At 48.6% G+C, this 21,627-nt stretch overlaps 1 protein-coding gene across 5 annotated transcripts in view; it reads left to right on the top strand.

The window, feature by feature from the left end:
• Positions 1-21,627, top strand: part of crebrf (creb3 regulatory factor) — a 92,667-nt gene that overhangs the window by 50,623 nt on the left and 20,417 nt on the right. Inside the window, exon 7 of one of the 5 annotated variants that reach the window (XR_011948315.1) lies at positions 3,422-3,492. The exons of the other annotated variants lie outside the window; for them this stretch is intronic. The gene's annotated coding sequence lies outside the window, so the exon portion shown is untranslated. The remainder of the gene's footprint in view (positions 1-3,421; positions 3,493-21,627) is intronic. 5 annotated transcript variants of the gene reach the window in all.

Raw genomic sequence — 21,627 nt, 5'->3', positions numbered from 1 at the left:
GGTGGCCTATCCAACTGGGAAAATAAGAGGGACATTTGTCCCTTTAGATTTTAATGTAACTGTGATCCTTGCAAAATACAGGGGCACCTCCAGGCATCCATCTTCAGTTATTTTCCTCCCACCATTGACACCCGTTGCATTATGTTTGTTGCATCGCATAAGGAATCTTCTCAATCAACAGTTTGTTTTTACTGCTGATAACCCACATTTCTTGCCTATACTGAATTTTCTTTCATTAGTAAAGTATCTTGTTTAGCTGCATTTAAAATTGAGTCAGCTACAGAAAGTTCTTCTCTCATCACCAAGCAGTATATATGCGGCATCAAATACTTTCTTGACCACACAATGTGTGAACTCTTGTATTTTTATAGTAGGGTAAACCAAAGAGTTTACAGCATTATTCATCCAAAATACAGAAGGTATCAAAGAAGTTCTATCATTCAGTTTGACTACATCCGAGATCTTCTCATTCAACACATCTTCTCCTTTAACATATCTTCGGAGAGGAGAAAAATGGCATTCAACCGAGGAACGGGAACTTCATTTTGGATCTGCCAGTTTCTGTGAAAAATGCTACTCCTAGGTCATTAGCTAAACTAATCCCAATATTATTCGAGCTGAATTTTCTCAGTGTGCCAGTTCCAGACTTGGATTGTAGGATGACAAATGTATTAATGTATAATACACTTGTACTGTTCATGCAGTCACTAAAAAGAGCCTGTACTGCTTTAAATCAGTGCAGAAAACATTGTAAGAATTGACCATAGAGAGTTGCCGTAAGGCAATGCATCTGATGCTATCCCATGTCACTGCAGAAGGCTGGTTATAGGACGCCTTATCTTTCACTATGAGTTTGGAATTTGTTTTACCTGTATGTTGGTCTATTCTAATGCTGAAGGTGTTGTCTTGTGCTGGTGCGCGCTCTCAAGACTCATGGACATTCCAAGTTTGGCACTGTTAACCAACTGAAATATTCTGTAAATCAAACAGAAGTAAGTCACGAAGCCTGGACACAGCAGGTAAGTTATTAAAGCCACACTCTGGCTTTAGGGCCAAAGGCAATTCTGTACAGAAAATTGAGCAAAAATAAATATTTTGAACGCTTCAGTTTTCAGTGAGCTGTAAAATACATCACGTCTACAATCTTCACAAGAAGAAAAAAGTCACAGTTGGTTTCATTGCTTTTCATGTCTAGTGATGTCAGGGCCCTGAATCTATCACATCTCCTGACTTGATCCATTTCAGACTGGGGCAGGTTCACTAATAACAATTTCTGGAAAACGAAAGGTTTCTTTCTGCCCTTTTCAAAGGGCAATAATAATAATGTTAAATTGGACACTAAAGTGGAAAGGATATGACACAACTCCTGCTCTCAGCAATTGACGAGATGCTTTAACGCACTTGGGGCCAAAGGCAAACCTCTACAGATTATTAAGCAACAATAAATTCCACAACTTTTCTCACCTATTTTCCACAAGTACAGGTGCTCAAACCTATTTGTGATGCCTTAAGCCAGGAGAGGTTCCTTCATAAATTGTGTTACTACATTTGCCATTATTCAAAATGCGCGCTGATGTGCAACCATCAACCTCCTGAGATGCATTCTTCCACAAGGCATCATGGATTGCTACAGAAACTACTTTTATTTTCAAATATTTAACACCTGTAGGATTTGTCAGGTTCTGGATAATGTACACATTTCGCCTTCGCCAGAGGTTTATCAACGTTCACTCAAAACAAAATCCTGGAATTTAACTGAGGCATTCTCTCAGATGGTGAAGACTTTTCCTACTTTGGAATCCTTCCCTTGCCAATAACTTGGCACTCTATTGTTTTACTTTACCTCAGTAGAGAAATTACAATCCATGTTCTTTCTGTGTTCCATTTTTGTGATTCGTAAAGTAATGCTTAGCACCATGCTGTTCTGAATCTCTGGCATTCTGGGCGTGTCTTCTACTTGGAACTTCAGCTTCTGGCTCCATAGCAAAGCAAATTTCTTATTACGGAAAGGAGAATCGCCTGAAAGCTATCCCTAACCAGTTAGCTATGGATAATCTGATGTCTTTGGGGAAAAACCCACCCATCGTAGATCATTATTATTTCTCATAATCCTCTTAAAGCTTTATAATTGGAGATTTTTTGAAAAAATGGTGATTGCTGAACATCTGAAATATAATTAAAATAATTCTGTAATGGGGAAGGGGGGCATCTTTGCAGCTTACCATCCTTCTTTCTTGGAGCACAATGCACCCTCATTTTTGTTACTGCATTTGGATAAAATGCTGGACAGACTGAGCAGTTTATCGAGAGTCAAATTGGTTAATACCGAACTGGCTCCGTGTCATACAACCATTTTGCTTTACAGAGCATGTAGCTAGGCCTGCCTCGAGAGCTCTCTGAAGAAAGCAACTTAACTCAAATGTCTTGTTTTGTACACGAGGATTGAAATCACAAGAAGCCAACTTGCTTATTACAGTTTCATGACGTTACACATGATGTTGATAATGCGCTCTTACCACGTCATGCAGCGTGAGAGCATAAATAGTTAAACTCAAACTTTGAGTTTTAAAAAGAAATCGCGATTACAGTTAAATTAGGGATTGTTCTTTCATAATGTTCTGTCGGTGGCAATCAAACTTGACCAGGAAAGCCTCCAAGTTTGTTTCTTTCTCCACCATCTCATCAACGCCTCCTCACTCTCCTGCACCCTCCATCCTGCCCAAAATGTTGATGAAGGGCCATAAGAATGCCGCTGCACTATTTTGACATTTCGGAGCTATCTTTGGCTCACCATTTTGTCTTTCAAATAGTTGTACATCAAAGCCTAAGCTGCGATGACCATCATGTAAATCCACTTTAGCTTTTCTTTGTCAATAATAAATGGGCTAAAACTTATTTTCGAAGACTCTTCTTCCAAGAAACTTAAATTGTCAACGACAGAATATTGCTGTAATACCTTTCAACATTTAACACTTGCAATCTGTCTAGGCTATTAACTATTTACCTCTCATCTTTAGATTTGGTCCTTTTCTAGTGATAGCCTGGATGTTCATTTATGTCTTGGAATTGCGACATGAGGGACTTCAGCACAACTCCGTGGAAATCTCAGCCTAAGCTATCTCTACCTGCCTTTCCCCAGTAGAAGGAAACTTTTCGCAAAGTCATTCCTTGAATCTTCTCCCCACATTAAGATCTCAACTAAGTGCTTAGTCCAAGCATGGGATCTTCATGATGTATAACCTGATGCAACCCCAAAATCCCAACCCAGCCCCTTTTGAGCCAAAGGCTACTGTAGATTTAAAGCTGCTGTCAAAGGACTTTGTTCCTAACTCTGTTCTCTGCCAGGAGTGTTGGTGAACTTCACGCAGTAGTAGCGGAGGCACAGCCCTGTAATTTTTTTTTTATTTTTTTTCCCCCCCAGTTGAATAGGCTACCTACCCTTGGGATGTGGAGTGTACCTTTTCAGAAAATGATGACTACATTGTTCTAAAGGTGAGTAATGATCTTTATACCAAGGCGATTCAGTTTTGATGCTGTAGTATTTTTAAACTATCTTTCATTTTGTAAGTTTGCATGCTATATTTGACTTGCATTGATAAAAGTTCTCGTCGTTAAACTGTATAATAAATAGAAAAATAGAAGCTCCTTTTGGTTGGCTGAACAACCATTTTGAAGCTGACTTTGTTGAAACCATTGAGGAGATAAACGTTCACCCAACATAAAATTATGATTGTTTTAGACATTTTGATTTGTCGCCACACTTCAGTTCAGTGCTGTATAATACATGTAAAGTATGCATCTAAAAAGTATAGATCTCATTTTATTTTTCTTCTAATTTTCTCCTCATTTCTTCTCCCTGAGGACATTGATCTTCTTCCTGGAGTACTAGAGTTTGTGCGTGCTTTTTGTGTGAACCTAGGCAGTGAGTTTCAACAAGCTATTCAAGTGAGAGAAGGATTATGTCAGCTGTTACTAATTCTGTTCTTGTCCATGATTACATACAAGCATACTTTGAATTCAGATTGCCAGATAGGAAGCAGGAATGGGAACCATGGTGATTTCCCTCTACCTATTCAGCAAACACATGGGGCTTTTCATGACAACTGGAGATCTCAAAATATTTTTAAAACAATGATGTACTTCTGAATGTAGTAATTGTTTTAACACAGGAAATGTAGTAGACTTTGCGTGCAGCAAACTCCATCAAGCGGCAATCTGATAATGTTTGAAAGATAGGGCAGCACGGTGGCGCAGTGGGTAGAACTGCAGCCTCACGGCGCCGAGGTCGCAGGTTCAATCCCGGTTCTGGGTCACTGTCCGTGTGGAATTTGCACATTCTCCCCGTGTTTGCGTGGGTTTTGCCCCCACAACCCAAAATATGTGCAGGGTAGGTGGATTGGGCAGGCTAAATTGCCCCTTGGAAAAATGAATTGGGTATTCTTAAAAAAAAATGTTAATGATTGAAAGATAAAAATTGGCCAAAGCAACTGTGAATACTCCCCTGCTCTTCTTTAAGCAGTGCCATGCGATCTTTTGCATTCCCAAGCTGATAGATGGGCCTTGGTTTAATCCAAAAGGCAGCACGTGTAACGCTCCCTCAGTTCTACATCACAATGTCAAACTTGATTTTTTTTTTTTTTAAACCCTGTGTGGGACTTGAATCTGGAACCTTGTGGCTCAGAGGTGAGCCTCTACCAACTGAAATCACAATTGAGACAAATTTGAGAACAAGTGTAGGCCAATTAGCCGCTCAAGCCTGCCCCGCCATTCATTGAAACCATGACTGTATCAGAATCCACCCAACCACCTTGTCTCCATAACCCTTGAACACAAATGTCAAAGCTGATAATGTAGAACTGAAGGAGTGTTCCACTCTTGTAGGTGCTAGATAAGGCATTAAACCAAGGCCTGATCTGTCCAATTGGGTGGATGTAAAAGACCGCAAGGCACTGTTTTAAAGAAATAAAAATTAGTATTTTTTATTTCCTGACTAATAAGATGCACAAGATAAGAAATAAAAGCAGAAGTAGACCATATAACCCCTTGAACCTGCTTTGCAATTCAGAAGGGTCTGGACTGATCTTTGACCTCCAGTTTTTCTCCCAATTCCCATATCCCTTGATTCCCTTTCAAAAATATATTCAATGACTAACCAGTCAAGTCTGGGGTAGAGAATTCCAAAAATTCACAACCCTGGAAATTTCCTCCATAGAATCATAGAATTCCTCCAGTACAGAAGGAGGACATTCGGCCCATCAATCCTAAATAGTCAACCCCTTTAATCTTAACATCCCTCCGAGTTCTAGACTCCAACCAAGGACAACAGTCCCAACTCTTGTATCCTGTCAAGCCCTCGAAAAGACTCGTGTTTCAATGGGATCACCTCACATTCTGAGAGTACATGATCATTCTGCTCAATCTGTTCTCATGGACAATCTTCTCATCAGGAATCATCATTATGAATCTTTGTTGCATCATGTCATATGGCCAGTATATCCTTCCTTAGGTACAGAAATCAAAACCATATACTACACTTGTATGTGGCCTCACCAAAGCCCAGTACAATTCAGCAGGATTTCCTTAATTTTGTACCTCAACCCCCTTGCAATAAAGGCCAACACACCATTTGGCTTCCTAATATTTGCAGTACCTGCATGCTAATTGTGTTTGAACGGGCCGCATGGTGGCGCAGAGGTTAGCACTGCTGCCTCACAGCGCCGAGGACCTGGGTTCTATCCTGGCCCCGGGTCACTGTCTGTGTGGAGTTTGCACATTCTCCCCGCGTCTGCTTGGGTCTTACCCCCAAAACCCAAAGATGTGCAAGGTAGGTGGATTGGCCATGCTAAATTGCTCCTTAATTAAATTTTTTTTTAAATTTGTGTTTTGTGCATAAGGACTCCTAAGTCCCCTGAATAACATTTTCTTACCGTTTAAAACATTTTTTTTTCTATTCTTCCAACGACAGTGAATGACTGCCAATACACAGCCTACTATCTTATGGCCCACTCACTTAATCTGTCTATAATCCCCTTACAGATTTCTTGTGTTGTCTTCACATTTTACTTACACAGCTAGCTTTATATTGTTGGTCCCTGCATCAAAATCATTGATTTAGATTTGAAAGAAAGGTGTCCCCAGCACTAATCATGCAATAATTCTATGATCATTTGTGATCTTCTGAGCCAAGATCCTTCCGCAGTATTGCCACTTTACCACTATTTATGATTATTGCTACGCCTTTTCAATTTTTTTTTTAATACATCAAGCAGTATGGGATATTGAATCACAGCTTTGGTCACCCTGCAAATACATTTCAGCATCCCCTATTAGATCAAACCCATCTTATCTCTAATTGGTCCATTACTTTGTCTGTCTTGTTTTTTAAAAAATATATATTTTATTCAAAATGTTTTGGCCAAACATAACAGTACAAAGTTTTTCTTTTTAACAACAATGTAGCAATATAAATAACAGTGGCCAGTTTTAAACAAATAAATAAATAATATATAAACAAAAAACTAAATGGCAACTGCCTTATCAAAAATAGTTACTCTCCAAAAGTACAATCCAACAGTCCAATATACATTACCTAATACAAATACCTATACATATACAGTGACATCCCTGAGAGCCCGCCCGGGTCCTTCCCCCCCCCCCCCCCCCCCCCCCCCCCCCCACCCCCCTGGGTTGCTGCTGTAGCCTTCTTTCTTTCCATTCCCTCTATCGTTCTGTGAGGTAGTTAACGAACGGTTGCCACCGCCTGGTGAACCCTTGAGCCGAACCCCTTAATACGAACTTAATCCGTTCTAGCTTTATAAACCCTACCATGTCATTTATCCAGGTCTCCACGCCCGGGGGTTTGGCTTCCTTCCACATAAGCAATATCCTGCGCCGGCTACTAGGGACGCAAAGGCCAAAACATCAGCCTCTCTGTCCTCCTGCACTCCCGGCTCTTCTGCAACCCCGAATATAGCTAACCCCCAGCTTGGCTCGACCCGGACCCCCACCACCTTCGAAAGCACCTTCGCCACCCCCACCCAGAACCCCTGCAGTGCCGGACATGACCAGAACATGTGGGTGTGATTCGCTGGGCTTCTCGAGCATCTCCCACACCTATCCTCTACCCCGAAAAATTTACTGAGCCGTTCTCCAGTCATATGCGCCCTGTGTAGAACCTTGAATTGTATCAAGCTTAGCCTGGCACATGAGGACGACGAGTTTACCCTACGTAGGGCATCAGCCCACAGCCCCTCTTCGATCTCTTCCCCCAGCTCTTCTTCCCATTTCCCTTTCAGCTCATCTATCGTGATCTCCCCCTCGCCCCTCATTTCCCTGTATATATCCGACACCCTACCATCCCCCACCCATGTCTCTGAGATCACTCTATCCTGCACCTCCTGCATCGGAAGCTGCGGGAATTCCCTCACCTGTTGCCTCGCAAAAGCCCTCAGTTGCATATACCGAAATGCATTCCCTTGGGGCAACCCATATTTTTCCGTCAGCGCTCCCAGACTCGCAAACGTCCCATCTAGGAACAGATCTCACAGTTGTACTACCCCAGCTCTTTGCCATGCTCCAAATCCCCCATTCATTCTCCCCGGAACAAACCTATGGTTATTTCTTATCGGGGACTGCACCGAGGCGCCCGTCTTTCCCCTATGCCATCTCCACTGCCCCCAAATTTTTAGTGTTGCCACCACCACTGGGCTTGTGGTGTATTTCTTCGGTGAAATACGGTGCCGTCACCATTGCTTGTAGGCTGGTCCCCTTGCAGGGCGCCATCTCCAATCTCTTCCACGCCGCTCCCTCCCCTTCTCCCATCCACTTACACACCATTGAGATATTGGCGGCCCAGTAATAATCGCTTAGGCTCGGTAGTGCCAGCCCCCTCCTATCCCTACTACGCTGCAGGAACCCCCTCCTCACTCTCGGGGTCTTCCCGGCCCACACAAAACTCATAACACCTTTCTCAATTCTCTTAAAAAAAGCCTTCGTGACCATCACCGGGAGGCACTGAAACACAAAGAGGAATCTCGCTAGGACCACCGTTTTAACCGCCTGCACCCTACCTGCCAGTGACAGGGACACCATGTCCCATCTCTTGAAATCCTCCTCCATCTGTTCCACCAATCGTGTTAAATTAAGCTGGTGTAAGGTTCCCCAATTCCTGGCTATCTGAATCCCTAAGTACCGGAAATCTCTTGTTACCTTCCTCAGCGGTAAATCATCTATTCCCCTGCTCTGCTCCCCCGGATGCACCACAAACAACTCACTTTTCCCCATGTTCAATTTGTACCCCGATAAATCCCCAAACTCCCTAAGTATCCGCATTATCTCTGGCATCCCCTCCACCGGGTCCGCAACATACAACAACAAATCATCTGCATACAAAGATACCCGGTGTTCTTCTCCTCCCCTAAGCACTCCCCTCCACTTCCTGGAACCCCTCAGTGCTATGGCCAGGGACTCAATCGCCAATGCAAACAGTAGCGGAGACAGGGGGCACCCCTGCCTCGTCCCTCTGTGAAGACGGAAATAATCAGACCTCTGTCTATTCGTGACCACACTCGCCACCGGGGCCCTATACAGCACCTGTACCCATCCGATATACCCATCTCCAAAGCCAAATCTCCTCAGCACCTCCCACAGATAATCCCACTCCACTCTGTCGAATGCTTTCTCGGCATCCATCGCCACCACTATCTCCGCCTCCCCCTCTGGCGGGGGCATCATCATTACCCCTAGCAACCTCCGTATGTTCGTGTTCAGCTGTCTCCCCTTCACGAACCCGGTTTGGTCCTCGTGGACCGCCCCCGGGGCACAGTCCGCTATCCTCGTCGCCATCACCTTGGCCAGAATCTTAGCATCTACGTTTAAAAGGGAAATGGGCCTGTAGGACCCGCATTGCAGCGGGTCTTTTTCCTTCTTTAAAAGGAGCGATATCGTTGCCTCTGACATAGTCGGGGGCAGCTGCCCCCTTTCCCTAGCCTCATGAAAGGTTCTCGTCAAAAGTGGGGCCAGCAAGTCCATATACTTCCTATAAAATTCCACTGGGAATCCGTCTGGTCCCGGGGCCTTCCCCGCCTGCATGCTCCCAATCCCTTTCACTACCTCCTCCATCTCAATCTGCTCCCAGTCCCGCCCTCTCCTGCTCCTCCACCTTAGGGAATTCCAGCTGATCCAGAAAGCACATCATTCTCTCCTTCCCTTCCTGGGGCTGAGCTTTGTATAACCTTTCATAGAATGCCTTGCACACCCCATTCACTCTCCCCGCTCCATCTCTCCCTCCTCATCTCTCACCCCCCCTATCTCCCTCGCTGCTCCCCTCTTCCTCAGTTGGTGGGCCAGCAACCGGCTCGCCTTCTCTCCATATTCGTACTGTACACCCTGTGCCCTCCTCTATTGTGCCTCTGCATTACCCGTGGTCAACAGGTCAAATTCTACGTGTAGCCTTTGTCTTTCCCTGTACAGTCCCTCCTCCAGTGCCTCCGCATATTGCCTGCCCACCCTCAAAAGTTCTTTCAGCAACCGCTCCCTTTCCCTACCCTCCTGCTTTCCTTATGTGCCCTGATGGATATCAGTTCCCCTCTAACCACTGCCTTCAACGCCTCCCAGACCACTCCCACCTGAACCTCCCCATTGTCATTAAGCTCCAAGTACCTTTCAATACACCCTCTCACCCTTAAACATACCCCCTCATCCGCCAATAATCCCATATCCATTCTCCAGAGTGGGTGCTGTTCTTTTTCCTCTCCTACCTCCAGGTCCACCCAATGTGGAGCGTGGTCCGAGATAGCTATGGCCGTATACTCCGTCCCTGTCACCTTCGGGATCAATGCCCTTCCCAAAACAAAAAAGTCTATCCGTGAGTATACTTTGTGGACATAGGAGAAAAACGAGAACTCCTTACTCCTAGGCCTACTAAATCTCCAGGGGTCTACTCCCATCTGCTCCATGAAGTCCTTGAGCACCCTAGCTGCAGCCGGCCTCCTCCCGGTCCTGGACCTCGATCTGTCCAGCCCTGGGTCCAGCACCGTATGAAAGTCTCCCCCCATTACCAACTTTCCCGCCTCCAGGTCCGGGATATGTCCCAACATACGCCTCATAAAATTTGCATCATCCCAGTTCGGGGCATATACGTTCACTAGAACCACCCCCTCCCCTTGCAATCTGCCACTCACCATCATGTATCTGCCCCCACTATCCGCCACTATGGTCTTTGCCTCAAACAGTACCCGTTTCCCCACTAAAATAGCCTCCCCCTGTTCTTTGCATCTAAACCCGAATGAAACACCTGCCCCACCCATCCTTTGCGTAGTCTGACCTGGTCTGTCAGTTTCAAATACGTCTCCTGCAACATAACCACATCTGCCTTTAATTTCTTTAGGTATGTGAGTACCCGTGCCCTTTTAATCGGCCCGTTCAGCCCTCTCACGTTCCACGTGATCAGCCGGGTTGGGGGGCTCTTTACCCCCCCCCCCCCCCCCTTGTCGACTAGCCATCCCCTTTTTTAATCCAGCTCCTCACCCGGTTCCCACGTACCCGTATATCCCCCCGACGGCGCCCTCCCACCTCGACCACCCCACCCCGTACCAGCTCCCCCTTTTCCCCAGCAGCAGCAACCCAGTTAACCCCCCCCCCTCCGCTAGATCCCTTTCTAGCGTAGTTGCACCCCCCATGTTGCTCCCAGAAGTCAGCAAACTCTGGCTGACCTCGGCTTCCCCCCGTGACCTCGGCCCCCACTGTGCGAGGCCCCCTCCTTCCTGCTTCCCTGTTCCCGCCATAATTACCATAGCGCGGGAACAAAGCCCGCGTTTCCCACTTGGCCCCACCCCTAATGACCGGCGCCCACAGTTCCTCATCCTCCCTTTCCCCCCCCCCCCCCCCCACAACATGGGGAAGAGAGAAAAGTTACAGGGTCGCAAGATTAACAACTTGAAAAATCATCCCCTCCCCCTTTTCCCCCCCCCCATGCCCCACATAATCACCCCATCACTTTGTCCCAAACGTTCTTTTTCTTGCCCGCCTATTCCAGCTTCTCGTCCACAATAAATGTCCACGCCTCTTCTGCCATCTCAAAGTAGTGGTGCTTCCCTTGGTGTGTGACCCACAATCTTGCCGGCTGCAACATTCCGAATTTGACCTTTTGTGAAGCACCGCCTTAGCCCGATTAAAACGTGCCCTCCTTCTTGCCACCTCCGCACTCCAATCTTGGTATACGCGGATCACCGCGTTCTCCCACCTACTGCTCCGCGTTTTCTTCACCCATCTGAGGACCATCTCTCTGTCATTATAGCGGAGAAACCTCACCACTATGGCTCGAGGTATTTCTCCAGCCCTCGGTCTTCGCGCCATAACTCGATAAGCTCCCTCCACCTCCAAAGGGCCCGTCGGGGCCTCCGATCCCATTAACGAGTGCAGCATCGTGCTCACATATGCCCCGACGTCCGCCCCTTCTGCGCCTTCGGGTAGACCTAGAATCCTTAAATTCTTCCTCCTCGAATTATTCTCCAGCACCTCCAGCCTTTCCACACACCTTTTGTGTTGTGCCTCGTGCATCTCTGTCTTCACCACCAGGCCCTGTATTTTGTCTTCATTTTCAGCGGCCTTTGCCTTCACGACCTGAAGCTCCTGCTCCTGGGTCTTTTGCTCCTCCTTTAGCCCTTCAATCGCCTGTAATATCGGGGCTAGCAGCTCCTTCTTCATCTCCTTTTTCAGTTCTTCCACACAGCGCCACAGGAACTCTTGTTGGTCCAGGCCCCATACCAAACGGCCACCTTCCGACGCCAGCTTGCTTTGAGCTTGCCTTCCTTGCCGCTGCTCTAGAGGATCCTCCGCAATCCGGCCGCTTTCCTCTCCTTTTTCCATCCGTGTCCGGGGGGATTCCCTTCTGGTTTACCGCACAGTGTTTTTAGCTGTTAAAATTGCCGCTGGGGCTCCTATTAAGAGCCCAAAAGTCCGTTCCACCGGGAGCTGCGAAACGTGCGACTTAGCTGGTCATCGCCGCACCCGGAAGTCCCTCTCTTTGTCTGTCTTGTTGAGAGTGCTTCATGCATTGAGATAATGCGCTATTAATTTTAGCTCTTTACCATTTTCCATGATTTGACTATCCACTGGAGCACTTTTACTGTTAAATACTCTGTCACTACCTATTATTTTACTCTATCCAAATCACCACACAACTCTATATACCAATGGACTTCCGGTGGCATTTGCAACGGGTCGGCCACATCGAGTGGAGCTCCCACTGGTGGCCACTATTTGCTTTCGGGGGTTTCCCCGATTCTCCCCCCCCCCCCCCCCCCCCCCCGGATTATTGTCAGCCTTTGGGGCCGTCCCGGGCATCAAGCGAGGCCGGTTTGAAAACCGGCGAGGAACCCCACGCGGGTGTTGGGCGGCTGGTGCTGAGGCGTAACGCCCAGCGTGGGCGGAGGTCGGAGCAGCGGCGGCGGAGCCAAACGGAGGTCGAGGCGGCAGGCCCGAAGCCAGGGCGCAATGTAGGTGAGATGTCCCACATCGGTTGGCTCCCGCTTAGAATGTTGGAAGGCTGAAGTCCGGTCCCAGGGAAATTCTGGAGGAATACAAAAAAGAAAAAAAAGTTTTAAAGAAACTTGGTGAAAGTTTTTTTTTTCTTCTTTTTTTGAAGGAAGAAATTTTTGTTTTTCTATAATAAAAAAAGAAAGATTGATGAAGGGCGGAAATAAAAAGGAAAAATAATAAGTCGTTAAAGGATGCGAAAAGCAGCGTCGAAGAAGGGAGGAAGCGCGGGATCGCCGTTGAATGAGCGGACCAGCAAAAGTGCTGACAAGATGGCAGATGCCGGACCGCATGGTGGGGCTGCACTACTTACGGTGGTGAAGATGACCGAGATGATGGCGATGGAGCTGGAAAAGCACTTTGCGAGGCACATGGAGGCTTTGAGGAAGGAGATGGCCGTCACATTGAAGTCATTGGTGGAGGAGGCAATCGCCCCGGTGAGGGTAGCTGTGGCAAAGACATCGGCCGAGGTGAGAGAGCATGGCGAGAAGGTGGAGGAGGCCGTGTCGCAGCACAGCGACCAGTTCACCTCGATGGGGACGAGCTGCGGAGGGTGGTGGAGGTCAACAGAGGACTACGAGCAAAGCTTGAGGACTTGGAGAACCGCTCGAGGTGGCACAATCTGAGAATTGCGGGCTTGCACGAAGGGACCGAGGGCCCAAGGCCAACAGAGTACTTTGTTAAGAAGTTGGCGGAGCTGATGGGGGAGGGGGAGAACCCCTCCCGGTGCGAGCTGGACCGAGCTCATCGGTCATTAAAGCTGAAGCCCAAAGTGAATGAGCCACCAAGAGCAGTAATTATCTGCTTCCATAAGTACTGCATGAAGGAGAAAGTGTTAAGCTGGGCGAAGCAGAAGCGCGAGGTGCAGTGGGATGGTGCTGGAGTTCGGATCTACCAGGGCTTGACGGTGGAGTTGGCAAAAAGACGAGCGGCGTTCGGGCGAGTGAAGGCAGCACTGTACAAAAAGGGGGTGCGATTTGGTATGGTATACCTGGTGAACCTGAGGGTAATGTATGATGCCAAAGGCTTTTACTTCGAGACAGCGCAGGCTGCTGAGGCGTTCATGAAGGCAGAAGGCTTGGGACAGACGTGATGAGCAGAGCTGGAAGAGAGATTGTGGACTGTGATTAGGGAGCTGGAAAATGTATAAATGCTATAACTTGGGGGACTTCCGGTGGCGGCTATAAAGGAGTAAGTCGCACATTTGGTGGCTTCTGCTCGGGTCGGACTTTTGGACCTTTTCCCCTGATTTTCTACCGGACTTGAATTGTAAAACTGATGACAGAGGCAATTGTGTACTGAATTCCCATATAGGTGCAGGGAGAGAAGGACTAGAAGTGCTCATTAAGGCAGAAACAGAAAGACAGAGAAGGCTTGGGCTGGAGCTGTAACAGGAGACAGCATGGCGAGGACCGGACCTCTGGTTTGTCGACCCAGCGGTCAACAGAGCAGCTGATGCAAGTTATTCAGGAAGGCTTTGCTAAGCAGAAACGGGGATGCTTGGACCCGATTAAAAGAGTCTATTGAGTGGCTGGAGCTTAGATTGGAAAGCCAAGATCGTGCGATCCAGAAGGTAGAGAAGGCACTGGCTGAGCAGGAGGAACATCAAACTGCGGTGGAGTTGGAGGTGGGGATGCTGAGGGACCAGCAGAAGAAGCTCCTGGAGAAGGTGGAGGACCAGAGATAAGGTCCTGCCGGCAGCACTTGAGAATCATTGGGCTCCCAGAGGGGTCCAAAGGAGCGGACACTGGGGCATACATCGCAGAGATGTTTGAGAAGCTGCTGGGAGATGGGGCATTTTCCTGGCCCTTGGAGGTTGACAGGGCTCACAGAGCACTCGCGAGGAAACCGCGAATGGGAGACCCCCCCCAAGGGCAATGATGGTGAGATTCCACAGGTACTTGGATAAGGAGCGTATTCTACAATGGGCCAAGCAGACACTGAGCTGTAAGTGGGACAACAGTATCCTGCGGGCTTACCAAGACCTGAGTGTGGAGGTGGCCAGGAGAAGAGCAGGCTTCAACCAGATTAGGTCGATCCTTTTTAAGAAAAAGGGGAAGTCCGGAATGTTGTATCCAACCCGTCTTTGGGTCACGCACGAGGAACAGCACTTTTATTTTGAGTCGCCTGAGGACACGCTGGAATTCGCAAAAAGGAAAGGACTGGTGGTGGACTGATAACTTTTGAACTTTGCCGCAATGTTCATGTTATTTTTCTTTGTTTATCAGTTTTTAAAAAAAAAGTTTCTCGTTTTTTTTTGTTTTGTGGAAGCTGTTTGTAATGCCTTTTGCATTGATTTGGGACCAGCGGCAGAGATGAGTGAGTTAAGGTTTTCATTTGCGCTGTTGGGGGACGGAAGTGTGCTTGTTTAGAATTTGGTGTTTTTCTGTCGGGCAATTGTGTGGGGATTGTTTGATGTCAGAGTATGTTTGAATGGGGGGGGGGGGGAACGACAATAGGTGGGAGACTATCCGGCACCAGGGATGGGGGCCACCATGCTAGCTGGGCGGGCTAGCTCACGGAAGCGCAGTGGGGTGGGTGCATATGTTCGGTTTGTTAACGGGGTTGGGTTACAGAGGGTTGTTACTGGGAGGGATGGGGGGGGGGGGGTAAATGTTCTGCTGACGAGGGAGGGACTTGGGCTAAGTGACAGAGTGGAGGTTGGGGGCGGAGGCTGCCTGGGGGTGGGCTGGTGAAGGCACGGAGCATGGGCTGGAGGCGGGTCCAAAAAAGGTGATGGCTGATCGGCGGCGGGGGGCGGCAATGAGCCCCCCAACTAGGTTGATCACCTGGAATGTTCATGGGATAAATGGGCCGGCCAAGATGGCATGTGTATTCGCGCATCTCAGGGATCTGAAGGTGGACGTGGTACTGTTGCAGGAGATGCACCTTAGAGTAACTGACCAGATTAGATTGAGGAAAGGCTCGGTCAGTCAGGTCTTTCACTTGGGACTAGATTCAAAGACTAGAGGGGTCGGGATCCTGATCAATAAGCGGGTGGTGTTTGAGGCGGGTAGAATACTCTTGGATGTGGGAGGTTGGTACATTATGGTCAGTGGGAAGCTGGAGGGGCTGCAGGTGGTATTAGTAAATGTGTATGCACCTTATTGGGATGGTGTGGAGTTTATAAAGAGGATGCCGGGGAAGATACCGGACCTGGACTCGCACAGGTTGGTCATGGGAGGGGATTTCAACACAGTTATTGACCCTGGCTTGGACCGGTCAAGCTCGAAAACGAGTTGGGTGCCAGCAATGGGAAAGGAACTAAAAGGGTTCATGGAACAGATGGGGGTGGGGGGGGGGGGGGGTGGATCCATGGAGATTTGGGCAGCCGAGGGTGAAGGAGTTCTTCTTCTACTCACACGTGCATAAAGTGTACTCCCGGATTGATTTCTTTATTTTGAGCAGGTCCTTACTGGCAGGGGTGGTGGACACTGGGTACTCGGCGATCACAATCTCAGACAATGCTCCGCACTGGGTTGACCCGCAGGTTAGTAAAGACAGTAACCAGCGCCCGCACTGAAGGTTAGATGTGGGACTTTTGGCTGACGAAGGGGGGTGTGAGCGGTTGAGGAAATTTATTCAGAACTACCTGCAGGTCAAAGGCACGGGGGGAATTTCAGCAGCGGTGGTCTGGGAAGCACTGAAGGCGGTGGTCAGAGGGGAGCTGATCTCAATACGGGTCCATAGGGAGAAGGTGGACAGGGCAGAGACGGACCGACCGGTAAAGGAGATACTACAGATTAATAGGAGGTATGCGGAGACCCCAGAGGCAGGGCTTTTAAGGGAACGGTGGAGGCTACAGGCGGAGTTCAGCTTGCTAACCACAGGGAGGGCGGTGGAGCAGCTGAGAAAGGCGAGGGGGGCGATCTATGCGTATGGAGAGAAGGCCAGCAGAATGCTGCACAGCAGCTTAGAAAGAGGGAGGCAACCAGGGAGATGGGGAAAGTAAATGATGGAGATGGGAACCTGGTTGGAGATTCAGCAGGGGTGAATAAGCCGTTTAGGGATTTCTACAGTGGGCTGTATAGGTCGGAACCCCCTACGGGGCCGGAGGGGATGAGGCACTTCTTGGGGCGGCTGAATTTCCCAAAGATTGACGGGGAGCTGGTAGAAGGGCTGGGGGCCCCGATCGGGTTGGAAGAGATAGTGGAGGGTCTGATGGTCTGCAGTCGGGTAAAGCCCCGGGGCCGGACGGGTACCCAGTGGCGTTTTGTAAAAGGTTCTTTGCGATATTGGGGCTGGTGTTGATGAGGATGTTCAATGAGGCAAGGGAAAGAGGGGTGCTGCCCCCGACGATGTCACAGGCCACTATTTCGCTGATTCTGAAGCGGGACAAGAACCCGGAGCTGTGTGGGTCCTACAGGCCAATATCTCTGTTGAATGTGGATGCCAAATTTTGTTCTCCAGGATTGAGGATTGCGTTCCGAACGTTATTGGGGAAGACCAGACTGGGTTTGTTAAGGGTAGGCAGTTGGTGGCCAATGTAAGAACGTTGTTAAACGTGATCATGATGCCCCCAGAAGGTAGGGAGGTGGAGGTAGTGATCGCAGTGGATGCAGAAAAGGCTTTTCATCGGGTAGAATGGGATTATCTGTGGGAGGTACTGGGACGGTTAGGATTTGGGCGATTAGGATTTATTGACTGGTTAGGATTTATTGACTGGATCAGGTTGCTGTATCAGGCTCCTGTGGCAAGCGTATGGACGTATAGGACAACATTGGACTATTTTAGACTGCACCGGAGGGACGAGACAGGGATGCCCCCTCTCCCCACTGTTGTTCACACTAGCTATGGAGCCGTTGGCAATTGCTCTGAGAGCCTCAAGGGGCTGGGCTGGGTTGGGGGGGGGGGGGGGGGCGTTGGGAGCACAGAGTCTCGCTATATGCAGACGACCTGCTTCTGTATGTATCGGACCCAATAGAGGGGATAGAAGAAATCATGAGGATTCAAGGGGAATTTGGCAGGTTTTCGGGGTCTAAGCTAAATATGGGGAAAAGTGAGATATTTGTGGTACAGGAGAGGCAATTGGGGAAGCTGCCGTTTAGATTAGTAGGAGGAAGCTTTAGGTACCTCGGCATTCAAGTGGCGTGGGAATGGGACCGGCTGCCTAAATTAAATCTGGCCTACTAGTAGACCAAATGAAGGACTATTTTCGGAGATGTGACGCGCTTCCGTTGTCACTGGCTGGGAGGGTGCAGACGGTGAAGATGACGGTCCTCCCGAAATTCCTGTTCGTGTTTCAATGTCTCCCCATCTTTATTCCGCAGTCCTTTTTTAAACGAGTCCACAAAGTGATCACTGGCTTTGTTTGGGCGGGCAAGACCCCGCGAGGAAGGAAGTTAATGCTTGAGCGGAGTCGGGGAGAGGGCGGCTGGCGCTGCCAAATTTTAGTAACTAATACTGGGCAGCGAATATAGCCATGATCAGGATGTGGGTGGTGGGGGAGGGGTTGGCATGGGATCGTGTGGAGGCTGCTTCATGCAAGGGCATCAGTCTGGGGGTGTAGGGAACTGCGCCTCTGCTGTTCCCCCCAGCATGGTACTCCACCAACCCCGTGGTGGTGGCGGCCCTGAGAGTCTGGGGGCAATGGAGGAGACTTGTGGGAGCAGAGGGAGCATTGGTCTGGTCCCCAATCTTTAATAATCACCAGTTTGCCCAGGAAAATATGTATGGGGGATTCCAGATATGGCGGAGAGCAGGGATTGAGAGGATGGGGGATATGTTTATAGAGGGGAGCTTTCCGAGTACGACGGTGCTGGAGGAGACGTTTGGGTTGTCGAGGGGAAACAAATTCAGATATCTGCGGTGCGGGGCTTCCTACGTAAACAGGCGGCAACCTTCCCGCTCCTACCGCTGAGGGGGATTCAGGACAGGATAGTTTCCAGAGGGTGGGTAGGAGGAGGGAGCGTCTCTGACATTTACAAGGAACTTATGGGGTCAGAGGAGACGCAGACTGTGGAGCTGAAACGCAAGTGGGAGGAGGAGCTGGGAGGAGAGACAGGATGGTCTATGGGCGGACGCGTTGAGTCGAGTCAACGCGTCCGCAACATGTGCCAGGCTCAGCCTGATACAATTTAAGGTCGTTCACCGTGCTCACATGGCAGTGGCCCTGATGAGCAGATTCTTTGGGATGGAAGACAGGTGTGCAAAATGTGCGGGAGGACCAGTGAACCATGTCCACGTATTCTGGACATGCCCGAAGCTTAGGGGATTTTGGCAGGGGTTTGCGGATGTCATGTCCACGGTGTTAAAAACAAGGGTGGCACTGAGTCCAGAGGTGGCGATTTTCGGGGTGTCGGAAGACCCGGGAATCCAGGAGGAGAAAGAGGGGCAGGCATTCTGGCCTTTGCTTCCCTGGTAGCCCGGAGACGGATACTATGAGCTTGGAGGGACTCAAAGCCCCCGAAGTCGGAAACCTGGCTATCGGACATGGCTAGCTTTCTTTGTTTGGAGAAAATCAAGTTTGCTTTGAGAGGGTCACAGTTATGGTTCGCCCAGAGGTGGCAACCGTTCGTCGACTTCTTCGCAGAAAATTAATCGTCAGCAGAACGGGGGGGTGGGGGGAGGGAGAGGGTTAGTTTAGCTTGGAGTAGGGGGTTAATATAGGTGGGAGGGAGACGGCTTTTGCACTATGTTTATGGTTTCATGTACATTGTTTATTTTGTTGTTATAATACCAAAAATACCTCTATAAATTGTTTATTAAAAAAAAATGCTATAACATTTTTACTGACGTGTATTGTAATTTACTTCTCTCCACATTGTTACAGAGTTCAAGTTATTGGTTGAGTTGATTGGTATTCTGTGTTGTAACGGTCATATCTTATTTTCGTGAATTGTATGGGTTGGATTGTTGTTTTTGTTTCTCTGGGACTGGGTGGGAGTGGACGGTATAACTTGGCGGGGGGAGCCACCCGCGCTAGCTGACTAAAGTCGGCTAGTGAACGGAGGTGAGGTGAGAGGAGGGCTGCGGCCATTGGAGCCCGGTTAGTAGGTTTCGATGGGCCTGCAAGGCGAGCAAAGGTGGGGGGGGGGGGCGGGGGGAGATTGATGCTAGGAGATGTTTTTTCGAGAGGAAATATGGGGGGGGGGGTTTGGGAGAGGGGGGGAGGGGTTCGATGTTAATAATGGATGGGGGCGGGCTCATGGGGCAGGCCCTGGTAGTATGATGACGGTGGATAAGAAGGGTGGGGGGGGTTGGTGAGAGACCCCCAGTTAGGATAGTTACGTGGAACGTGAGGGGTTAGGAGGTCCGGTCAAGAGGTCAAGGGTGCTTGCGCATCATAAAAGTTTGAAAGCCGATGTAGTAATGCTGCAGGAGACTCACTTGAGGGTGCAGGACCAGGTGAGACTTTAAAAGGGCTTGGTTAGTCAGGTGTTTCACTCCGAATTTGACGGAAGGGCTCCAGGGATAGCGGTAATGGTCAGCAAAAGAGTACGTTTCCAGATGGAGAAGGTGGTGGCAGATCAGTGGGGTAGATATGGGATTGTAACAGGGGCGCTGGAGGTGAGGTTAGTGGTACTGTTAAGTGTATACGGGTCCCAATTGTGACGATGTGGGATTTGCAAAGAAGGTGTTTAGGGCCATCCCCGACTTGGACACACACAAACTGATAGTGGGGGGGGGACTGGGACTTGGTGCAGGAGCCAAGGTTGGACAGGTCATGGCCGCGCTCGCTGGTCCCATCAGGGGGGGGCAAAGGCGTTGGATGGGCTAATGGTGGAAATGGGAGGGGTGGGCCTGTGGAGGTTTCTGCACCCGAGGGAACAGGAGTACTCGTTTTTCTCAGCAGTCCATAAGCCATAAGGTATACTCACGGATCGACTTTTTCGTGGTGGGGAAGGCTTTGCTGGCTGGGGCTAAGAGGTCGGAATACTCGGCAATTGCAGTGTCAGATCATGCTCCGCATTGGGTGGATATGGTACTGGAGAAGGGCGTAGCGCAGAGGCCGGGGTGGAAATTAGATGTGGGACTTTTGGGGGAACCAAGGGTTCTGTGACAAAATTGAGGAATTATGTAGGTTTCAACTGTGCAGGTGAGGTGTCGAAGGCAGTTGTTTGGGAGGCTCTAAAGGCGGTGGTGAGGTGATTTTGTTTAAGGCCAGCATGGACAAAGAGGAGAGGTTGGAGCGGCAGAGGGTAATAGATGAGATGTTGGAGGTAGCTAGGAGTTATGCAGAAGATGGGGACCCAGAGAAGCTGGAAAAGAGGAAGGAACTACAGGCGAGCTTTGACCGACTATCTACCAGGAAGGCTGTGCGCCAACTGAGACGAGCACTTTTGGTCCAAAAGTGATAACATCACAATTGGCTTTCACTAAAATCCATCCACCACAGTTTTCCTGATTCCTTTAGCCTATCCATGTTACTTGTAATTTTATGTTTCCACCTACACAACTTGCTTTGGCACCAATCTTTGTTTCATTAGGAAAGCTGGATATATGGCTCTCCATTGCATTATCTAAGTCATTACCAAATTTAGAGAATAGTTGAGGGCTCAAAACCGATCCTCGTGGGCCGCCACAGCCACTTCCTTCCAATTCGAGTACATAGCTATTATGCCTATTCTCTGCCTACTATCTCCTAACCAATTTCCTAACCAGGTCAATGATTTGCCTTCATGCCTGTGTGCTTTAATTTTAGCTTACATAGTGGTGGAACTTTATTGACTGTCTTCTGGATAACCCATATCCATAGATATTCTTTTGTTTCCATCTTTGGTTACTGCTCAAAACAAAAATAGTTTAATTGGAAATCCACAACCCATTACAAATCCATGTTGGCTGTAAAGGCCTGCTGTGGATGAGATCAGTTAACTTCGCTTAGACTGGGAATCAAACCTGGCAAGCGTCTGGCTTATAAGCTATTGCTATTTATTCTTTTAAGCCATTGAACATTCAGCAAGAAAATTCTTCATTTTTATAGATCTCTATTGATTTGCATGCATTGGATTGAGATTTAAATACATTATTATTCAAATCTCTCCAAAAGGAAACTTGCTATTGGCAGCTTCATGTGCAATGTAGCTTGCTAGTCCATTCAAGTCAGGGTTATATATGGAAGAAATAGTGAACTAATTGCCTAGCTCT

The sequence above is a fragment of the Scyliorhinus torazame genome, chromosome 7 (assembly GCF_047496885.1).
Source record: "Scyliorhinus torazame isolate Kashiwa2021f chromosome 7, sScyTor2.1, whole genome shotgun sequence".
NCBI lineage: Eukaryota > Metazoa > Chordata > Chondrichthyes > Carcharhiniformes > Scyliorhinidae > Scyliorhinus > Scyliorhinus torazame.
Note: the sequence above shows the minus strand (reverse complement) of the source record. Positions and strands in the feature narration are given on the sequence as shown.